This window comes from Rhinatrema bivittatum, chromosome 8 (genome assembly GCF_901001135.1).
Source record: "Rhinatrema bivittatum chromosome 8, aRhiBiv1.1, whole genome shotgun sequence".
Taxonomy (NCBI): domain Eukaryota; kingdom Metazoa; phylum Chordata; class Amphibia; order Gymnophiona; family Rhinatrematidae; genus Rhinatrema; species Rhinatrema bivittatum.
In genome coordinates, this window is record NC_042622.1 from 126,423,294 (window position 1) to 126,443,611 (window position 20,318).

The window sequence follows — 20,318 nt, forward strand, 5'->3', positions numbered from 1 at the left end:
TGTATGCATCCATATGTATGCAGGTTCACAACTAGAGATCCCAGGCCGTAGGACATTTCATTTTAAAGACTACTTCACATGCGAATCCACCAATGTGGTGTATGCCCTGTGGTGTCCGTACAATATGGGGTACATAGGAAAGACAACACGTAAAATAAAAATAAGGATCCAGGAGCATTTGAGTCGTTTACGAAACCACATGGAAGGAGCACCGCTGGTGGATCATTGGCAGGAGGTGGGACATCAAATACAGGAATTTACGGTAGCAATGATATTCCAGGTGAAGAAACATTCCAGGGGAGGTGATTTGAACCTCAAGTTAATGCAGATGGAACAACGATTTATCCATATATGGGACACAGTTGGCCCGAAGGGTTTGAATCGAGAGATAAATTGGTCTATTTTCGGTTAATAAAAGGTATATGTAATTTTGCACTGGAAAGATATACTTTTTAATTTGGAACCTTAGGACAAGGGACCATATCAGCTTTTACATATAACAATGGCACATACATAAGTAAGAAGATAAGAGGGAAATCGGGTGTGTCACGCAGACATAGGGGATTTAGAAAACATTGGGAAATAGACAATCTGTAGGTATTAATAGAAAATTGAAGGTGGAATCAATGAAAGGATAGGTGACACTACTTGAAATAAGTAATACCGGCCTCATTGAGGTATCAAGAAATGGAGCCCAACATGTATAGAATAAGGGTTGCTCCCGTTGTTTCCATAATTCGTTAATTAAAAATGAATGTAGGTAACATCTATATTTAAGGCAAAATAAAAATACAAAAAAATGGGGTGAAATGAAGGCATCCAAAGGAAGAATAGGGTCTAAATACAAGATCGTATAGCACAGGCACTGATGTGCAAAAACACCAGCACGGGGTCCACTATCTAAGGGAGGAACTAACTTACTAATTAATGTATAAAATCTGTTTTAGTAGGTCAACAGCTGTAGCATAAAGGTAGAAAGCAAAAAGAAATGCAGATAAGCAATAAATGAATCATGGAGATATTTTATTGAAATCAGATCGAGTGACATATCAATTGGCAAAAAGCAGAAGTAGGTTAGTTCACTATTACGTCCGTTTAATAAGGGAGAAAGATGGCATCTTGCAAAAGCAGGTTTCTGGTAGGTCCCCATCAGGTCCGACGAAAAGAAAACTTTCCCCGATTGGAACGATCGAGCCTTAAAATAAATAAAGTACATTTTTCATATATCGAATACATTAATTGAAGTCTGGAAACACTTTAGGAGCACGAAAAAACATATACGCAGAGAAGTTCATATGCAGTATACATCAAAGAAAAAAGAAAGAAAAATAAAAAAGAAGAAACAATTGGTGACGTCACTATTCAGTATGATTGCAGGGCACCCTAGGGTGCTAGCACCTAGGACCCAAGGGAGACAATATGATTGGTCCAGCAAGTGGTTTAGAAGAGCTATATAAATGGAGGAATAGAGAGACACCGGATTCAAACATGAAGGCGCCGCTCACGTTGAGGAGCTGATATGCGAATATAGTAAGTACTTTAAACTTGAGTAGTGGGATATTGATTGCTATATATGATGAGGATTGGGCTTAACAGCTTTTTTAAATATTCTAGAAGTATTCAAGTGCTTTTTGACTGAGGATCCGCGGCACGGAGATAACAAAATTTTTCCCGTGGCCCCTGAAGCAGGCAGATTTCTGCCGAAACATGGCCAATGTCAGGCAAGCGGAGTCAGACCCATAAATAGCGGCAGCAATTTAGCAACTGAAAAGATAAGTTAATTCTTTATAAAAAACACTAATAAGAGAATGGTGGGTCGTACCGCACATCGGGAGAACAGAAGCACGCAGTTTTAAAGAAGATTTGCAAAAACTGAAAAAGCAACCCTTGCTGCTTCTAGTATGTGCTATTGGCCTACAAGGGAAAGGAGGAGGAGAGTTACTGGAGAGGTGGCTTTTTAAGTTTATCTTTCTTGATTGACTGCCATTTTAATTATTAGGTATTATGTGATGTGTCTGCTGTTAGAAATATTTTATTGGTGTTTGGAGAATTTTTAATAATTTTGGATGTTCCATTTATCAGTTGTTTTGAAACATTTATTATATTCTAGTTTTAGAATTATTTTATATTTTTTGGGGAATGTATAAATAGAAATGTGGAGACAAAAACTGAACTGAAAACAGCAAGAAGCCAAACTCTGTATGCAGTAAAACAATGCAAAAACAAAAACATTAGGTTTATGGTCACTTTATTCTGTTTTTGGTGAGGGTTTGTCTGTGTTCTGCGTGTGTGACCCAGCTAAGGGTGTTGTGCGAGCTTGTAGTATCTTGGTAGGGATCTATAGCAGCTTGGCTTGTTCTGTTTTCCTAATAGGAGGTGTATTGGTGTTTAGGTCCTGGTGTAATTTTTGCAGTGCTGCCTTTTCATAGGTAGGGTTATTACTGTTTGAGTTCCATAATGCAGGTATAACTTTGTGCGCATTAGTTTGTGTGCATTATTGCAGATCCTGAAAGTCTGTTAGGTGCTATATTTCTGTTTTGCACAGAATGCAGAGTGGCTTTTTTGAGTTTCCATTCCAGTTTCTGTTTTCATATTTGTAATTTATGGTCTTTCTGTAATTGGTGAAGGTTGATTCTATGTGTGTGAACGAGTGGAAGTATTTTACTAGCATGTAGGCATTTGTATCAATATTATTTGTTGTGTTTTCTCAATAGAACATGCATTGGTGGTAAATTACTGTTTTTCATAAGGAGGGCTATTGCTCCTGGTAGGAGAGAGTGTTTATGTTGCTGTTATTTAGATGTCACCAGAAATATCTTTTTTGTATGGTAAATTGAACGGAGAATGTCCTAGTTCTTCTCTGCACCCATTGTTGGGGGTCGAGGGGGTTCCTGTGGAATGCAGAGTGTTTGTTTACATTTAGCCTGGTGATTATCACATGTTCAGTGTGTCATGCATGTGAGAACCATCTGTCAGGTTTGTCCCGACAGAAAAAAGGTTGAGAACCACTGCTCTACTGGACTCATGTGGTTAAATCATTTAAGAATAAACTTCTTGCTCGGGGAGACAAATATAGCAGATATAAGTCCCAGATTTTTAAGAAAGGACGGCGTCAACGGTGGAACTCCAATTGTTAAACATATTTTTCCAATTAACAATTGTGAAAAAGCGCAATCTTTAATTGTTCAATAGTATGCGGATCATAAACTGTCCACTTTTGCAATATACATTTTTGGCCTAGTAAGAGTACCTTCCAGCACCACAGTTTAATATAACCATTAGGGAAAATGGAAGAGCGTAAATCATCAAAAAGAAACATTTGAACATCCCAAGCTAAGTAGTATTTATTATATCCAAGCACTGCAGCAGCTTCCCATATCCTAAGGGCAAGGCCATAGCTACTACAGGAGCTTCTTCCAGTGTTGTATCTTGTCCAGCCAACAGATGTCCTTGTTGAAACCGAACTTTGCCCTACACAAAGCACTACTTCAGTGCTATTCCTGATTACAGATGGCCAGAACGTCAGGAGCTTGAGCTTGGAATAGCCCCAGGTCCTCCTTTTGGCAGCAATAAAAGTTCCAAGAGCCCTATTAATAATAGTTGTATTTTGTTTCTGCATCTCATCTCTTCTTAATCTTTATGTATTCCCAGTTTTCTGTTCCTCACACTGCATCAAGCTTTGGAGCCATATGATTTTCCTCATAGCCAAACTCAAAGATTAATTGAGGAAGGCATTTGCTGTGCATCAGCAGTACAAACTCCTATCTATTAATGAAAAAGCATAGTTTTATAAAATACAGCACAGCTGTCCCTCTTTATATAGATGTATACCATCTCTCAGCACCTCACCCTGTTGTTAGACTCGGTGCTGCCATTAAATATTCCCATTCATATCCTAGACATGTTCTATTTCACATCATCCTCTAGGGAGTTAGAATACTGTTTTTTTTTCTTTTGGCCAAGCAATTTCCTTCTGCTCTTTTAGGCTTCCAGCTAACTCAGAAGTGACCTCTACTTGGGGTCATGGCTGCATGGGTTCTGTTTAAAAAAAAAAAGAAAGAAAAAAAAAACCCTGAATGCCTAATTAGGCTGCCAGGGGTCCATTTTCAGCCGCTGTGTGTCTCAGCTATTTAGCTAGATAAGCATATCTGGCTAATTAGCAGGGTATATTCCGCGGCACAGTCACTATCTTAAAATTTGCTGGTTGTGTCTAACTGGCTGACTTTAGGGCATCCCTACAGCACGATCAGAGTTAGCCACATAGGTTAAGCGGCTAACTCCAAGTATCGGACTTAGCTGCAAAATTTGTGTGGCTAACTCTGCTCCGCCAAGAAATAACTCCTGCCTGCCCTTGGAATACCCCTGCCTTATGTGGCTAGCCACATAACTCATAATGCGATTAGGATTTAGCCATATAAGACAATGAATATTAGTTATCTGTCTAAATGGCTTTTGAATATCAACCTCCCAGATTTTAACTGGCTGAGTTCAGGTGAATTTTCAACCACACCCTAGCCAGCTAAATTTTGACTGAAAATTTGCTTCAATTTAACTTAACCAGCTCAAATTTTGTAAGATAAGTCAGGTGCTCAGTGGTTTATTGAAAATTTAGCTGGCTACATACCCAAGCACCCACCAGTTGCACACCTCTCTGCCTACCCCAACATTCTGATCAGATGTCTAACCTCTCCCAGCCCGTAATCTCCCTTTGCCACCCTGAAGTCTAGGGATGTGCAGAAGAAAAAAAATAATTTCAGTTTATTCACTTGTTTTGTTGGGACTTAAATTAATTTCATTAGTTTCAAAATGAAAAAAAAATGTATTTGTTTTATTAGTTCATTTGTTTTCCATTAAAGTCAATAGGAGAAGCATTGCAGCTTATTTGGGGCTCCAGAATTGTGGTTTTCTTACCAATTCTCATGAAACGTCTGGGAAAAAAAATCATCAGAAGGGGAAATAATTCCTAGACTGTGGCAAAGTGGCACTAAAAGTGGCATAAATAGCCTTACACGCTGCAAAGAGGCAAAGAGGTATCAGCATTGGCATGAGTTATCCAAGGCATCACCAGAGGAACAAAGAAGATAGATAGAGTGGGAAATGCACCCTAAGGCTCCAAAAGAGAGCACAAAGACTAGAGAGAGGCAAAATGGCACCAAAAGTAGTACCATGAAGGGAGAACAAAGCAGAAAATGTGGCAGAAACTCCCCCAAGGCAATGATAAAGGGACCAAGCAGCAGAAACAGTGGCATCAAATCTTCAAAAGAACATAAGAGGTGCACAGCAGCCCCCCAGACTAGCAAGAATACCTCAAGGTGTAGGGTCTGGGGAATGGCAGCAAGGCAAACTGGCAGATAAAACACCAAGGTATAAAGTCTGAGTTTGGCAGCAAGGCTGAGTGCCACAAAGACCCTATGAGGGATATAGCAGCAAGGCAGAATGGCTGGAAGATGCCAGTCATTCTGTTGAATCACTAGCCATGTCACTTCTACTAAAGGAATGAAAACCAAAAGAATGGATACCTACTAAAATTGTATCTTATCTCAAATTGTGACCATCATATAGCACTGGGTCCACACTGAAGTTTGTGTTTCAAACCCAGACTCTAGCGCTCATACACTTATAATCATTGGTCACGTAGTAAATGAACTAAATCACCAATTAAAAATGTGAATTCAGTAATGTGCAGTATTTAGTCCATTAGTGAAATCAGTTTTTGCCAAGAAGATGTGGTGAACACAAAGGTGACTATGCATGCCCTAGCATGACCAGGATTTGTGTGTTGGAGCTCCTAGCAATTTATCACCCATGAAAAAGGAAGTTTCATCTGAAACATTGCAATGTCGGGTGGTATACAATCTCTCATGCACAGAGATTTTTATTTTTCAGCTGCATATCATTTACTTATTCCTGGTGCTTTATAAGATAAGTACACTATTTCATTATGTGTTAAAAAATGTTTGGGTGATATACAATCTACACTGGCTTCCTATTAAACACAGGATCCTCTATAAAGTACTCACAATCGTTCACAAAGCGACATACAAACTAGCTCCTATCATGTTAAGCACTCAACTTCAACCTCATACATCTTCCAGACCAATTAGAAGCGCATACAAAGGCACACTTCATGCCCCTCAGGTAAAATCATCATTGAGTAAACGAGCACTTTCTTCAGCAGGCCCCACCAGTGGAACGCGCTCCCCCCAGATCTAAGACTGGAACCAAGTCATCAGAAGTTCAAAAAAAAAAGCTAAAAACCTGGCTTTTCCACCAAGCCTTCCCAGACTCTTAATGCTGCCCAGACGGGAGGATAAACCCAATTTATGGGATTCCTCACTGAGTTTTGCTATTATGATTTTTTAACTGTACAAAGATTTTGAGTTCAAACGTTTCTCTTACTTATATTGTATTTATACTGTATCTATAATATATTTTAATATTTCTATGTTAAATTGGCATTCTGTTCTAATGTTCCATGTAAAGCCCCTTTCTCTATTTTGGGCATACCATCATTTTATGTAAACCGGAGTGATTTGTAGTCCTTACAAGAACTTCGGTATATAAAAATTAAAAATAAAATAAATAAATACAAGAAAAATGCAAAAATTGATTTCACTAATGGACTAAATCCTGCACATTATTGAATCCACAGTTTTAATTGGTGATTTAATTCAGTTACTACGTGACCGATGAGTTGAAACACGAACTTCAGTGTGGACCCAGTGCTATATGATGGTCACAATTTGAGATAAGATACAATTTTAGTAGCTATCCACTCTTTTGATTTTCATTCCTTGAGTAGAAGTGAGATGGTTATTGATTTATGAGATACTGATTCTTTCACTTTTGGGTTCCATTTGCACCATATTGAGTCATTCTGTTAAAGCACACTTGCCAATTTCCAGATTTATTAGTATGTATGTATGTATGTATTTATTTATTTATTTATGTTTTTTATATACCAACATTCAAGACAATAGTCCCATCATGCTGGTTCACATGAAACAGGAGTGCAAAATAAACTTAAACTTGAACAATAGTGCGGAAAAGCACTAGTACAAGAGAATGAATTGTAATAAGTATCATTTTCTGGAAATAAGCTTTGATGACATTCCTGCTGGAACTTAATCTAGCAGCTGGGTGGAATTTTGATTTTCTTTTGAAATGGGCTTTCTGAAGGAGCCTATTACCATGTACAGGACATCTAAATTGTTCTCTAATGAGAGTGGTGTGATTTTCCTTGAAGTGGTGAGGATTGTTCTAGTTTGAAACTATTTTCCTTATTCTGTAGCTGGTTTGGCTTTTCTGTTTCCTGATTTTCTAGTTTTGCATGAGGTTAAATATCTTGACTAAACCTTTTACCACACTCAGAACATGGAAATGGTTACTTTCCTCTATGTTTTCTGTTCTACTTGTATTTCTTCCCCCTGACTGAGGGCTTTTGTGGATAAACCACCTTAGTATAATCAATAAACAGGGTGGGAGAGCAAGGTTAAGACTGGAGGAGTGGAAGAAAATGAAAAAAACATAAAACAGGTGGCATGGAAGTAGAAATATGTATTTTCTTTTTACATTTTTCATATTTCTGATGTGAGAATACAACACCTCAAAAAATCAATAAAGAGAAAAGCTAGAATGAGAAGAACATCTCAAGGCTTGAAAAGAAGATGCCAACAGGTTTGGTATGAACCCTCCAAGGCTGTATGAGAAGGGCAAAGTGGCACCAAGTGTGGCATGAGTAGCTGAAGGCACCATGAAGAGGGAACAAAGCACTAGAAGAGGCAGAAAAGCCCCCAAGGCAGTGATAGAGGGTGAAAGCAACTGGCAGAGTTTCATAAGGAGCCCAAAACATTATAAAAGGTGCAAAGCTGTCACCCAGAGTAGCAAGAGCACCCCAAGGGCACCAACTAAATTGGTAGAAAGCCGTAGGCAGGTAAAAGGCATAGGAAATCCCTGTAGGACATCTGACATCATTTCTGAAGTATCTAGCTATTTGGGCTTGGATTTGGTCATCCCTGAAGGTTAAGATGCTTCTGAGTAGAGTCACCAAATATTCTTTAGCCAGTAACTGTAAATATGCTGTGATTCAGTAATCCAGGACACAGTTGTTATTCTGAATCAGTATTTACAAATACTGGCTCCATTACCTCAGAAGTATAATGAGTGGTGTGAGAGTGAGCTCTTATTGCCATGGCATAGTTGATGCAATCTAGCAGGCAAATCTATGATATCTACTCCAACAACTGGTGAATGTGCCATGTAGTGGGACAGACTGGAGCTTCACCTATAACCAGCCACTTCTCCCTCGGGTTGAGCCTTTGGGGTCTGGCGGCTGGCAGGACTTAGGTGGTTCCCTAAGGCAAAAGAGAGAGCAAGAGTCCAAGGGCACACCAGGGTCATGACAGGCAGTAGACTGGAGAAGCAGGGAACAGATGGAGGTTGGGGAAGGTGGCAGACAAGAGTAGTCATATCCAAGGCGAGAGATCAGGTCAAGGTGGCAAGCATACATGGTCAGATCCAAAGCAAGTGATCAATATCAGAAGATCAGGCCAAAGAAGGATGAACACACAAAGAAAACACTGGAATGAGGAGATGAAGATGGATGAGACAGGGCCGGACAAGAAAGCAAGGCATAACAAACAAGAACGCAGGAACAATCAGGAACCAGGAATTTGGGAGCAACACGCACTGCTGAAATGCATGAGAACCTGTTTTTTAGATGAGTTCTGCTTCTCAGAAGAAACCTTTAATAGAGGGGATCCAGGTACATCATCCAAGGATGCTGTGGCTGAGTTCCACCTGTTGACCCTTTAAGAGCTAGACCGTCAGACATGCTTATGCCTAAGGGAGGTTGGAGGGAGTGACAGCTGGTGACATTCAAGGAGGAAGACTGCATGTCGGCTGCAAAATGGGTCTGGTGGCATCGGGGGTGAGGTGGCTTTCAGGGCCATCCTGCGAGCTGCTGAGTATAACAAGAAGTAGTAAGGAGCACAGTTCTGGATGCTGCATTTCTGCAGCCTTTGCCTTTTGTTGTGGTATAATCTCTCGAAGGCTGAATATTGGATGAGACCAATAATTAACACACACATATATATATATATATAGAAACATAGAAATGATGGCAAAAAAGGATCAAATGGTCCATCCCGTCTGCCCAGTAAGCTTATGGTATGTGCTGTGCCATGTAGGTTACCCCATGCTTATATGTTTCCCAGACCATAAAAGTCAGGGCCCTCATTGGTTACTGTTTGAATCCAGTTCCACATTACCCCCCACCCCCATGCTTATCAGTTTCCCACACTAGCCCTCGTTGATTGCTGTTGAATCCAAGTCCCTGTTATGCCTTCCTGTTGAAGCAGAGAGCAATGTTTGAGTTTCATCAAAATAACAGTCTTTTGGTTAAGGGTAGTAACAGCTGCATCAGCAAGTTACCTCCATATTTGTTTCCTCAGACCATAAAAGTCAGGACCCTTGGTTGCTGAATGAATCCAATTCCACTTTCCCCCCTGCTGTTGAAGCAAAGAGCAATGATTGAGTAGCATTAACAGTATCAAGGCATATTGATGAAGGGTAATAACCGCCATACCATCAAGTTACTCCATGTACTCTTTTCTTCATTTCTGTCCTTTAGCCTTTAGGGTTCCACAGTATTAATCCCATGCCATTTTGAATTCTTTCACTGTTTTGGTTTTCACCACCTCCTCTGGAAGAGCATTCTAAGCATTCACTACCCTCTCTGTGAAGAAATATTTTCTGATGTTGGTTCTGAGGTGTCCTCCTTGGAGTTTCATTTCATGACCCCTAGTTCTATTGATTCCTTTCCAATAGAAATGGTTTGATGTTTGCACATAATTAAAAGCTTTTAGGTATCGGAAGGTCTGTATCATATCACCCCTGTGCCTTCTCCCTTCCACGGTATACATATTCATATCTTACAGTCTCTGCTCAAAGGTTTTTTGATACTGACCCATTGATACCATTTTGTAGCCCTTTTCTGGACCACCTCCATTCTGTCTCTATCCCTTTTCAGATAAAGGCTCCAGAACTGAACACAATATTCCAGGTGAGGCCTCACCAAGGACCTGTACAAGGATATCACCACCTCCATTTTCTTACTGGTTATTCCTGTCTCTCTATGCATCCTAGCATTCTCCTGGCATTAGCTATCAACTTATCACATTGCATCGCCATCTTCAGATCACCAGAAACTATCACCCCAAGATCCCGCTCTTGGTCCGTGCATATCAGTCTCCCCCCCCACCCCCCACCCCCACACACACACACATCTCATACCGCTATTTTGGATTACCGCGTCCCAGATGCATGACTCTGTACTTCTTGACATTGAATCCCAGCTGTCAAATCTTCAACCACTCTTCAAGCCTTCGTAAATCATATTTCATTCTCTCTACTCCTTCCAGTGTGTTCACTCTGTTGCAGATCTTGGTATCATCCACAAATAGCCAAACTTTACCTTTTAACCCTTCCACAGTGTCGCTCACAAAAGATATGGAACAGAACCAGTCCCAATACTAATCACTGTGGGACTCACTTAACACAGCTCTCTTTCAGAGTAGATTCCATTTACCATTACACACTGTCTCCTATCAGTCAACCAGTTTGTAATCCACTCCACCACCTTTGTGCTCACTCCAAAGTTTCTCATTTTGTTCACAAGCCTCCTATGTAGAACGGTATCAAAAGCTTTGCTGAAATCCAAATAGCTGACATTGAGTGTTCTTCCTTGATCCAATTCTTTAGTCACCCAATCAAAAAAATCAATCAGATTTATCTGACAGGACCTTCCTCTAGAGAATTCATGCTGCCTTGGGTCCAACAACTTACATGATTGTAGATAGTCCTATATCCTTTCTTTCACCAGTGTTTCCATTAATTTTCCCACCACCAAAGTGAGGCAAACTGGCTTGTAGTTTCCAGCCTCCTCACTGCTACCACTCTTCTGAAGTGGGACCAAAACTTCCCTTCTCCAATCTTGTGGCACCACTCCCATTTCCAGGGATCTATTGAACAGGTCATTTAGGGGACCCGCCAGAACATCTCTGAGTTCTCGTAGTATCCTGGGAAGTACCATATCCGGCCCCATGGACATGTCCACATTCAGTTTGCCTAGCTCTTCCCATACATACTCTTCTGTAAAAGGATTTGTGTCTAGCCCATTCCCTTCTACAGTCTTGTCAACAAGCAATGGTTCTTCTCCAGGGTCTTCTTTAGTGAACACAGAGCTGAAGAATTTGTTTGATATTTCCGCCATTTCCTTGTCTGTCTTGGCACATTGCTCCTCGTCACCTTTCAATTTCACTATACCACTTTGGGATTTCCTTCTTTCTCTTATGTAATAGGGATGTGAATCGTTTTAGGACGATTAAAATTATTGTCCGATAATTTTAATATCGTCTTAAACCGTTATGGAACACAATACAATAGAGATTCTAACGATTTATCGTTATAAATCGTTAGAATCGTGAGCCGGCACACTAAAACCCCCTAAAACCCACCCCCGACCCTTTAAATTAAATCCCCCACCCTCCCGAACCCCCCCCAAATGACTTAAATAACCTGCGGGTCCAGCGGCGGTCCGGAACGGCAGCGGTCCGGAACGGGCTCCTGCTCCTGAATCTTGTTGTCTTCAGCCGGCGCCATTTTCCAAAATGGCGCCGAAAAATGGCGGCGGCCATAGACGAACACGATTGGACGGCAGGAGGTCCTTCCGGACCCCCGCTGGACTTTTGGCAAGTCTCGTAGGGGTCAGGAGGCCCCCCACAAGCTGGCCAAAAGTTCCTGGAGGTCCAGCGGGGGTCAGGGAGCGATTTCCCGCCGCGAATCGTTTCCGTACGGAAAATGGCGCCGGCAGGAGATCGACTGCAGGAGGTTGTTCAGCGAGGCGCCGGAACCCTCGCTGAACGACCTCCTGCAGTCGATCTCCTGCCGGCGCCATTTTCCGTACGAAAACGATTCGCGGCGGGAAATCGCTCCCTGACCCCCGGTGGACCTCCAGGAACTTTTGGCCAGCTTGTGGGGGGCCTCCTGACCCCCACGAGACTTGCCAAAAGTCCAGCGGGGGTCCGGAAGGACCTCCTGCCGTCCAATCGTGTTCGTCTACGGCTGCCGCCATTTTTCGGCGCCATTTTGGAAAATGGCGCCGGCTGAAGACAACAAGATTCAGGAGCAGGAGCCCGTTCCGGACCGCCGCTGGACCCGCAGGTTATTTAAGTCATTTGGGGGGGGTTCGGGAGGGTGGGGGATTTAATTTAAAGGGTCGGGGGTGGGTTTTAGGGGGTTTTAATGTGCCGGTTTTGCGATTTTTAGATTTTTAGATTTTTCACGATTTTTCACGATTTTTCACGATATTTTACCCCCCCAAACGGCAACAATACGATTCCCTCCCCCTCCCAGCCGAAATCGATCGTTAAGACGATCGAGGACACGATTCACATCCCTATTATGTAATCTGAAAAATGTTTTGTCACTTTTCTTTATCTTATGGGATGGGCAATCCTTTCTTCTGCTTGAACTTTTGCTTTTCTGATTTCTTTCTTTGTCTCCCTCATTTTCACCAGGCATTGATCCTTGTGTTCCTCTTTTTGGGAACCTTTATACTTCTTGAATGCTGATCTTTTTGCCTTTATTTTTGCAGCCACCTCCTTTGAGAATCAAATTGGTTTCTTTTTTCTTGAACTTTTGTGTCTTTTCTAACATATAGATTTGTTTTGCCTTTGTAATAGCTCCTTTTAATTTAGCCCACTGTTGTTCCACTTCACCCATTTTCTTCCAGTCTTCTAGTTCTTCCTCCAGATACATCCCTATTTTGTCAAAGTCCGTATATTTGAAATTCAAAACTTGGGTCTTCGTGTGACTTCTTTGCATTTTATTTGCAATATCAAACCATACGATCTAATGATCACTTGTACTCAGGTGGGCACCTGTCCAGAGCATAGCCCTATGGAAGGCATTCAGTATCTCTCTACTTCTCGTAAATTCTGCAGAAGGGATACTCTAGTCTATATCCAGCAGATTAAAAGCTCCAACGAGCAACACTTGTCCCTTCTTTCCCATGTTTTTGATGTCTCTGATGAGATCTCTGTCCAGCTCTTCTGTCTGAATTGGAGGCCTATAGACCATACCAATGTAAATGGAAGCCACATCATCTTTTTTTAGGCTAGCCCATAATGCTTCTTCCCTACCCTATCTCCCCTACATTTCAATTGCTTGGATATTGCTTCTGAAATAAAATCCCACTCCTCCCCCTTTCTGTAAGGGTATGGAGTCCAAAGAGACCATGAAACTGTTAAAGATAACTGGGTCAGGGGTAAAGTCTATATAAAGTAGAGATGTGAATCGGAACCGGAATCTGATCAGTTCCGGTTCCGATTCAAAATCTTTAAATTTTTATCATCCGGCTCGATTTTTTTTTTGTTATCGGCTGCGCCCGATCCGATAACAAAAAAACCCTCCTCCACCCTCCCGAACCCCCCAAAATCATTTTAAAATTACCTGGTGGTCCAGTGGGGGCGCGGGGAGCAATCTCCCGCTCTCGGGCCATCGGCTGCATTAATAAAAATGGCGCCGATGGCCCTTTGCCCTTACCATGTGACAGGGAATCCGTGCCATTGGCCGGCCCCTGTCACATGGTTGGAGCACTGGATGGCCAGCGCCATCTTTAAAGTGCTCCCCGCGCCCCCACTGGACCACCAGGTAATTTTAAAAGGTTTTGGGGGAGGTCGGGAGGGTGGGGGAGGCTAAGGGGGTCAATTTAAAGGGTCGGGTGGGGTTTTTTTTTATCGGGCCATCGGCGCCATTTTTTTAGTGGCAGCCAAAATGGCGCCGATGGCCCGAGAGCGTGAGATCACGCCGGGACCCCCCCCCACTGGACCACCAGGTAATTTAACATTTTGGGGGCGTTCGGGAGGGTGGAGGATTCGTTTTAAAGGGTCGGGGTGGGTTTAGGGGTTGTTTTGGTGTGCCGGTTTTCACGCCCTCTCCCCTCACCCAATTTACGATTTTTCACGATAAATCGGGGGAATTTCTATTGTATCACGACTCTAACGATTTTTGACGATTTAAAAAATATCTGACGATTTTTTTAAATCGTCAAAAAACAATTCACATCCCAAGAGCAAGAGTTGGTAAGTACCATAGGGAAAGGTGATTTTTAAGGAACCTCATAGATACTACCAGCTGGAGTGGGGACAAGCCTTTCCCAGTCAAAGGCATCATGTGGCTGATCCTACCAGTAGCATATGCTTCTATGAAATAGTAGAGTAAAGAAGCATCTGCGGTGGCATGAAGGGGTACATAAATAGTGCAGCAAACATGTAGGGCAACAGATGTCCAGGGGAGGACCAGAAATTGGTAGGCACCATAGGGTAGGGATGTGCAACCAGAAAGTATTCGTTGTATTTGGGATACGTATTCATCGAGGGTCATTACTGTTGCATTCGGACGTATGGCGCTCCGATACGTCGATACGTGAATTTGTTTTCTGGTTCCCATTAAAGTCAATGGGGGAAGGATTTCCAGCCTATTTTTGGCTGCAGAATTGTGGTTTTATTATCAATTTTGATTAAACTTCTGGGGAGCAATCATCAGAACAACAAAAGAGCTCCTAAGGTACTTTAAAGGGGCAAAGGGGTACCAGAAGTGGCAAGAGTGCTTTAACAGAGGCACAAAGCAGCAGCAAGAGTGTCAAAAACACACCACAGCTTCAAAAGAGAGCACCGATAACAGATGCATGAACCCTCGAAGGCAGCACGACAGGCAAAGCGGCAAGACAAGTGGCATCAACATCCTACAGCACAAATAAGGGGGAACATAGCAAGCAGTAAGACTAGCACCAACACACTGAGGAACCATGATAGTGGCAAGAACACCACAAGGAGTTGAGTGAGTCATCTGGTGATTGGCAGCAAGGCAGAGTGGCAGAAAGTTGATAGGGGCAAAACAGGCTGGTAGAGCTGAGGTAGTCAGGTCACTGTGGTTTGATAAGGGAAAGACAAGGAGGCAAGACAAGATGAGGCTCAGCATGTGGCAGGACTGTCAACTGGGTGTACTGTGCACCCGACCCGTCTTGAAACAGGGACCAGGGAATCTAACACAAGTGCTAGGACCTGAAACATGATGAACTGCTCCTACCATTACCTACCACTTAGTCCTCTTTTAAAAATTTTTGTGTTAACAGATGGTTCTTTGAATGGTTACGTCCCTCCCGAAGCAGCTACCGCGAAACGCGGGTCCGCGTCGGGGGACTTAAGACGTGATTTGTGTAAATGTATGGAGCTGCCGCTCACTATAAAGATATATAAATTCTCACAATAAAAGCTTTTTGAAGATATCTACGGACTAAGTGATATATTCTTCTACACTCTTTGTTATGAACATATCGTGTTAGAGTGCAGATTTGCTATTTTGTTCTTTTGGATATTTCAAAAGGTAAGCCATGCACTGAATAAGTTCACATGGCAGGTACAGTGAAACTGTGAATAGCTCATGAAATCAGTCATTGTTTTACTGAGTGTGCAGTAAGAGTGCAGGTTAAGGGATGGCTAGGGCAGAAACAGAAGTCTGCAGGTATCATAGGAGAAGGGGGAAGTGAAATGGGAAAGAATCTCATAGATAGGCAGATTGGGGGAATAGAATTTGAAAGGATCCTTGAAAACAGCTAGATCAGTGGAGGAAGCTGGCAATTGTTAAAAACTGAAATGGTAGGAGCAGAGCAATGTAGCAAGAAGATTATCTGTAAAGCCCTAAGGTGTTCCTTGAGGGCCGAAGTGCAGGATGAATGATATCAAAAGCCTGAGCACTGATGTAGCAGTGTTGATGTTTGCCCTGGAGCTGAGGGAGATGACCGCCACTGTGCCTTTCTCTGAAACTCCCTCTCTTCGTGAAGGTTAAGTAAGACAGGGCCCACCACTTTTGCTGTGATTGTCAACTTGAGTATACTGACCTCAGTGCACTCAGACCGCTAATGCTGTTGGATGGGCAGGCTCACACCAGACTCTAGGCATCTTCAATGATGTCAGTGACCCAGTCAACCCGTAAGTAAATACTGAGCAAGGAGTCTAACACATTCACAAGTTGGATGGCCTCCCAGAACCCTGCAGCACAAATTAGGTGAGGCCTGGGTTGCACCTGTTGATGTTGGATCTCATCATATCTTGCAGCGGGTGCACCACTGGTCCATCTTACCTGCCCGCTAAGGCTGATGTGCATGAGTGTACGTTCTCTGACCCAAAACATGATGTGCAAATCAGTTGTCTGGCCTGGGTTTGAGGGGAATAGAGTAATTGAACCTTCTGGTAGCTGGTTCCCTCCAAAATGGGTAAGATGACATGGAAGCAAACATGGAATGTGAGTTTCTAGTGGGCCACTTTTGGAAAGCACCGCTAGAACTGCAGGATGAACCAAATGCTGGGATAAGATGCCTGATGTTGATGCTCTTCAGATGCCAGAAAAGATGTTTATTAATATAGACTGACTGCATGACAGTGGCCATTGAAGTTGGAATCCACTAAGGAATGTGTATCAACTCAGCTGCTAAATCAACTTGCCTGAGGAATGTTGCAGCAAGCATGCAGAGCAATGCACAGCCAGGACAAGTGCAAGAGTTGCCAAGTACTATAGGGGAAAGGGATTTGTAATGAATCTTGTAGGCAGTGAGAGAAGCACTGTAATGTACCAAGACTGGTTTGGAGCAGCAGTGAAAGTTATTAAAAACTGAAATGGAAAAATGGTAAGTTATTCTGCACACCACTCCAAAGAAAAGAACACTGAAAGACCATTTTCTAACATAAGAACATGCCATACTGGGTCAGACCAAGGGTCCATCAAGCCCAGCATCCTGTCTCCAACAGTGGCCAATCCAGGCCATAAGAACCTGGCAAGTTCCCAAAAACTAAGTCTATCCCATGTTACTGTTCCTAGTAAAAGCAGTGGCTATTTTCTAAGTCAACTTAATTAATAGCAGGTAATGGACTTCTCCTCCAAGAACTTATCCAATCCTTTTTTAAACACAGCTACACTAACTGCACTAACCACATCCTCTGGCAACAAATTCCAGAGTTTAATTGTGCATTGAGTGAAAAAGAACTTTCTGGCAAAGTGAATGATTAGAGGTCTTTGGATTGAAACAATCTCTACCTATTTTCAAAATTTAAATGTGTAAGATGCTTAGCTTCTTGGCATGGAGAGTTCTTTTTTCTTTGTGAAGGGCAGGGTGCCCTGAAATGGGTTTATCCTCAGAAAGGGGCCCGAGCTTTGGAATTGTTGTAATTCCAGAAGTATCTGGTGAGCTTTTACTGCGCCTTGAAAATCTGGTGAGAGGATGGAAATCTCATGCCAGGATGTACCCATATCTGCAGCAGGTCTCCAAGGTAATCAGCCTCTGGCATCTTAGAACAATGGATGTAAGGAAGTTGGTAAGTAAGATCCGTAACTTCGGGATTAAGTTCAGCTCTAAGGCCTGGGTCACTCAGACTGGGGTGGTTGAGTAGGCACTGTGGTTGTACGTGATGCCCACCCATAGGGGTGCTGGTGACTTTGGATGTGAGCTGGGTCCTTAAGAAAATAAGAACATAAGAAATTTCCATACCGGGTCAGAACAAGGGTCCATCAAGCTCAGCATCCTGTTTCCAACAGTGGCCAATCCAGGCTTCAATTACCTGGGAAGTACACAAACACTAAGTAGATCCCATGCTACTGATGCCAGTAGTAGCAGTGGCTATTCCCTAAATTAACTTGATTAATAAGTTAATGGACTTCTCCAATAACCTATCCAAACCTTTTTTAATCCTAGCTACATTAACTGCACTAACCACGTCTTCTAACAGAAAATTCCAGTGATTAATTGTATTTTGAGTGAAAAAGAATTTTCTCTGATTAGTTTTAAATGTGCTACTTGCTAACTTCATGGAGTGTTCCCTAGTCCTTCTATTATCCAAAAGAGTAAATAACTGATTCACATTTACCCGTTCTAGACCTCTCATGATTTTAAAGACCTCTGTTATATCCCCCCTCAGTCATCTCTTCTCCAAGCTGAACAGCCCTAACCTCTTTAGTCTTTCCTCATAGGGGAGCAGTTCCATCCCCTTTATCATTTTGGTTGCCCTTCTCTGTACCTTCTCCATCGCAATTATATCTTTTTTGAGATGTGGCGACCAGAATTGTACACAGTACTCAAGGTGCGGTCTCACCATGGAACAATACAGAGGCATTATGACATTTTCCGTTTTATTCACCATTCCCTTACTGATAATTCCTAACATTCTGTTTGCTTTTTTGACTGCCACAGCACACTGAGATGACAATTTCAATGTATTATTCACTATGACTCCTAGATCTTTTTCCTGAGTGATAACTCCTAATATGGAACTTAACATCGTGTAACTACAGCATGGATTATTTTTCCCTATATGCATCACCTTGCACTTGTCCAAATTAAATTTCATCTGCCATTTCGATGCCCAATCTTCCATTCTTGTGAGGTCCTTCTGCAATTTATCACAATCTGCTTGTGATTTAACTACTCTGAATAATTTTGTATCATCTGCAAATTTGATTACCTCACTCATCATATTCTTTTCTAGATCATTTATAAATATATTGAAAAGCACTGGTCCAAGTACAGATCCTTCAGGCACTCCACTCTTTACCTTTTTCCACTGAGAAAATTGACCATTTAATTCTACTCTCTGTTTCCAGTCTTTTACAGCCAGAAGGGTTAGCCATAAAACGCACAAAGGTGTATCTCAAGGGCTGAGTTGGGAGGAGGACCTCAGATCAGACGTGGCAACCCGCTGATTTTAAGTATGCTACTAAGCCATGCACTAGCGCTGACAGACTTCACAAAAAAGAAAAGACTGGCAGCCTGTTACAGACTCTTTACTTTGATCTCTATGCACTGCTCAGTCACCTCATAGGTGGATAGATAAGGGGGAAGGGGATTTGAAATGAACCTCACAGACATCCAGAGTAGTGGAAGAAGCACCCCAAAGTACCAGTATTGGCTTGGAGCGACAGTGGCAATGGTGATTATTTATTTATAAAACTTATAAACTGTAAATTACAAAAAGAATTAAACTAAGCAGTGTACATAAGAACATAAAACATCAGTGGTATAATGCAAGTACACAATACAAACATAAAACAGTAAACAGTAAAAAAAAAATCTAGTAAAATTCTTCTTAAAGACAATTACTCTTACTCGGCTTTTAATTCATATCAACATTGGGATAAGCCTCAGTAAATAAGTGTGCTTTTAAATGTTTGCAGAATATTTTTATGTCTGTAGTTGCTTTCAAATGTCAAGGCAATGCATTCCACAGTTGGGGTCCTACTGTGGAGAAAGTTCTTTTACTAGTTTCTACGTAATTAAATCTTTTTGGAGAAGGTAAGGATAATCGAGTTTCATCTTGAGAGTGCAATGATCTTTGTGGCCTGTACAGATTTAATAACTGAGCTATATAAAATAGACCTCTTTCTCTAATTACCTTAAAAATCAAGAGAAGAATTTTGAATTTAACTCTTTGTTCTACTGGAAATCAGTGAAGATTAATTAAAACAAGTGTTACCTGATATCTGAGCTTATCTCGCAGTATTCAGCGTCCTGCTATATTTTGTTATACCTGAATAGCCTGCAATCAATATTTTGGTAGCCCTATAAAAGAGCATTACAGTAATCTTTTGCTGACAGTAAAAAAGCTTATGCAATAGTTCTAAAATCTGCAATGTCAAAAGTATAACTAAGATGCTATTATGTGTTTATCTTGATCTCTCTCATTCTTTCAAATTCCACGATAGAAGGCATCCCAGCTGGAACACTCAGCTCTCGAGGTTCCTATTAGGGCATGAAGGGGGCAGCAAAACTCTTCCTCCCTGTTCTTCTAACCAAATAGTCTTTCTCCCAAAATTGGATCAAAACACCAGAAAGTCTCTGCTGTGGGTCACCATCATTCCTTCATTCTCACAGAGGTTACAGAGGGGCAGATCTTCCCTATCCTGGTCCCCTAGGAGAGGTTTCCAGTGACCTCTCTCTAGGCAGCATCCAGGGATCTTGTAGGCTTCTTACAAAGCAAAATCTAAAAAATCCCAAAACAGAGTTGGAGGAAACCCAGCCAGCCAATGAATGGACTGGAAGGGCAGCTTCCTGATCCTTCTCTAGTACCCTAGACAGGACTTGCCTGAGTCCTCAGAGTAGGCCCAAAATCCAAATTAGAAAAAATCTCTTGCACGTCCTCCTAACTCCATAACTCAAAAGCATTGCCTCCAGTCTCTCGGTAGATAGCTGCTTTTACAACCTAACAAGG

At 41.9% G+C, this 20,318-nt stretch overlaps 1 protein-coding gene across 3 annotated transcripts in view; it reads left to right on the top strand.

Moving 5' to 3' along the window:
- The window catches only part of ASTN2 (astrotactin 2), a 1,130,819-nt gene that overhangs the window by 1,099,978 nt on the left and 10,523 nt on the right, over nucleotides 1-20,318 (top strand). The gene's annotated exons all lie outside the window — the stretch shown is intronic.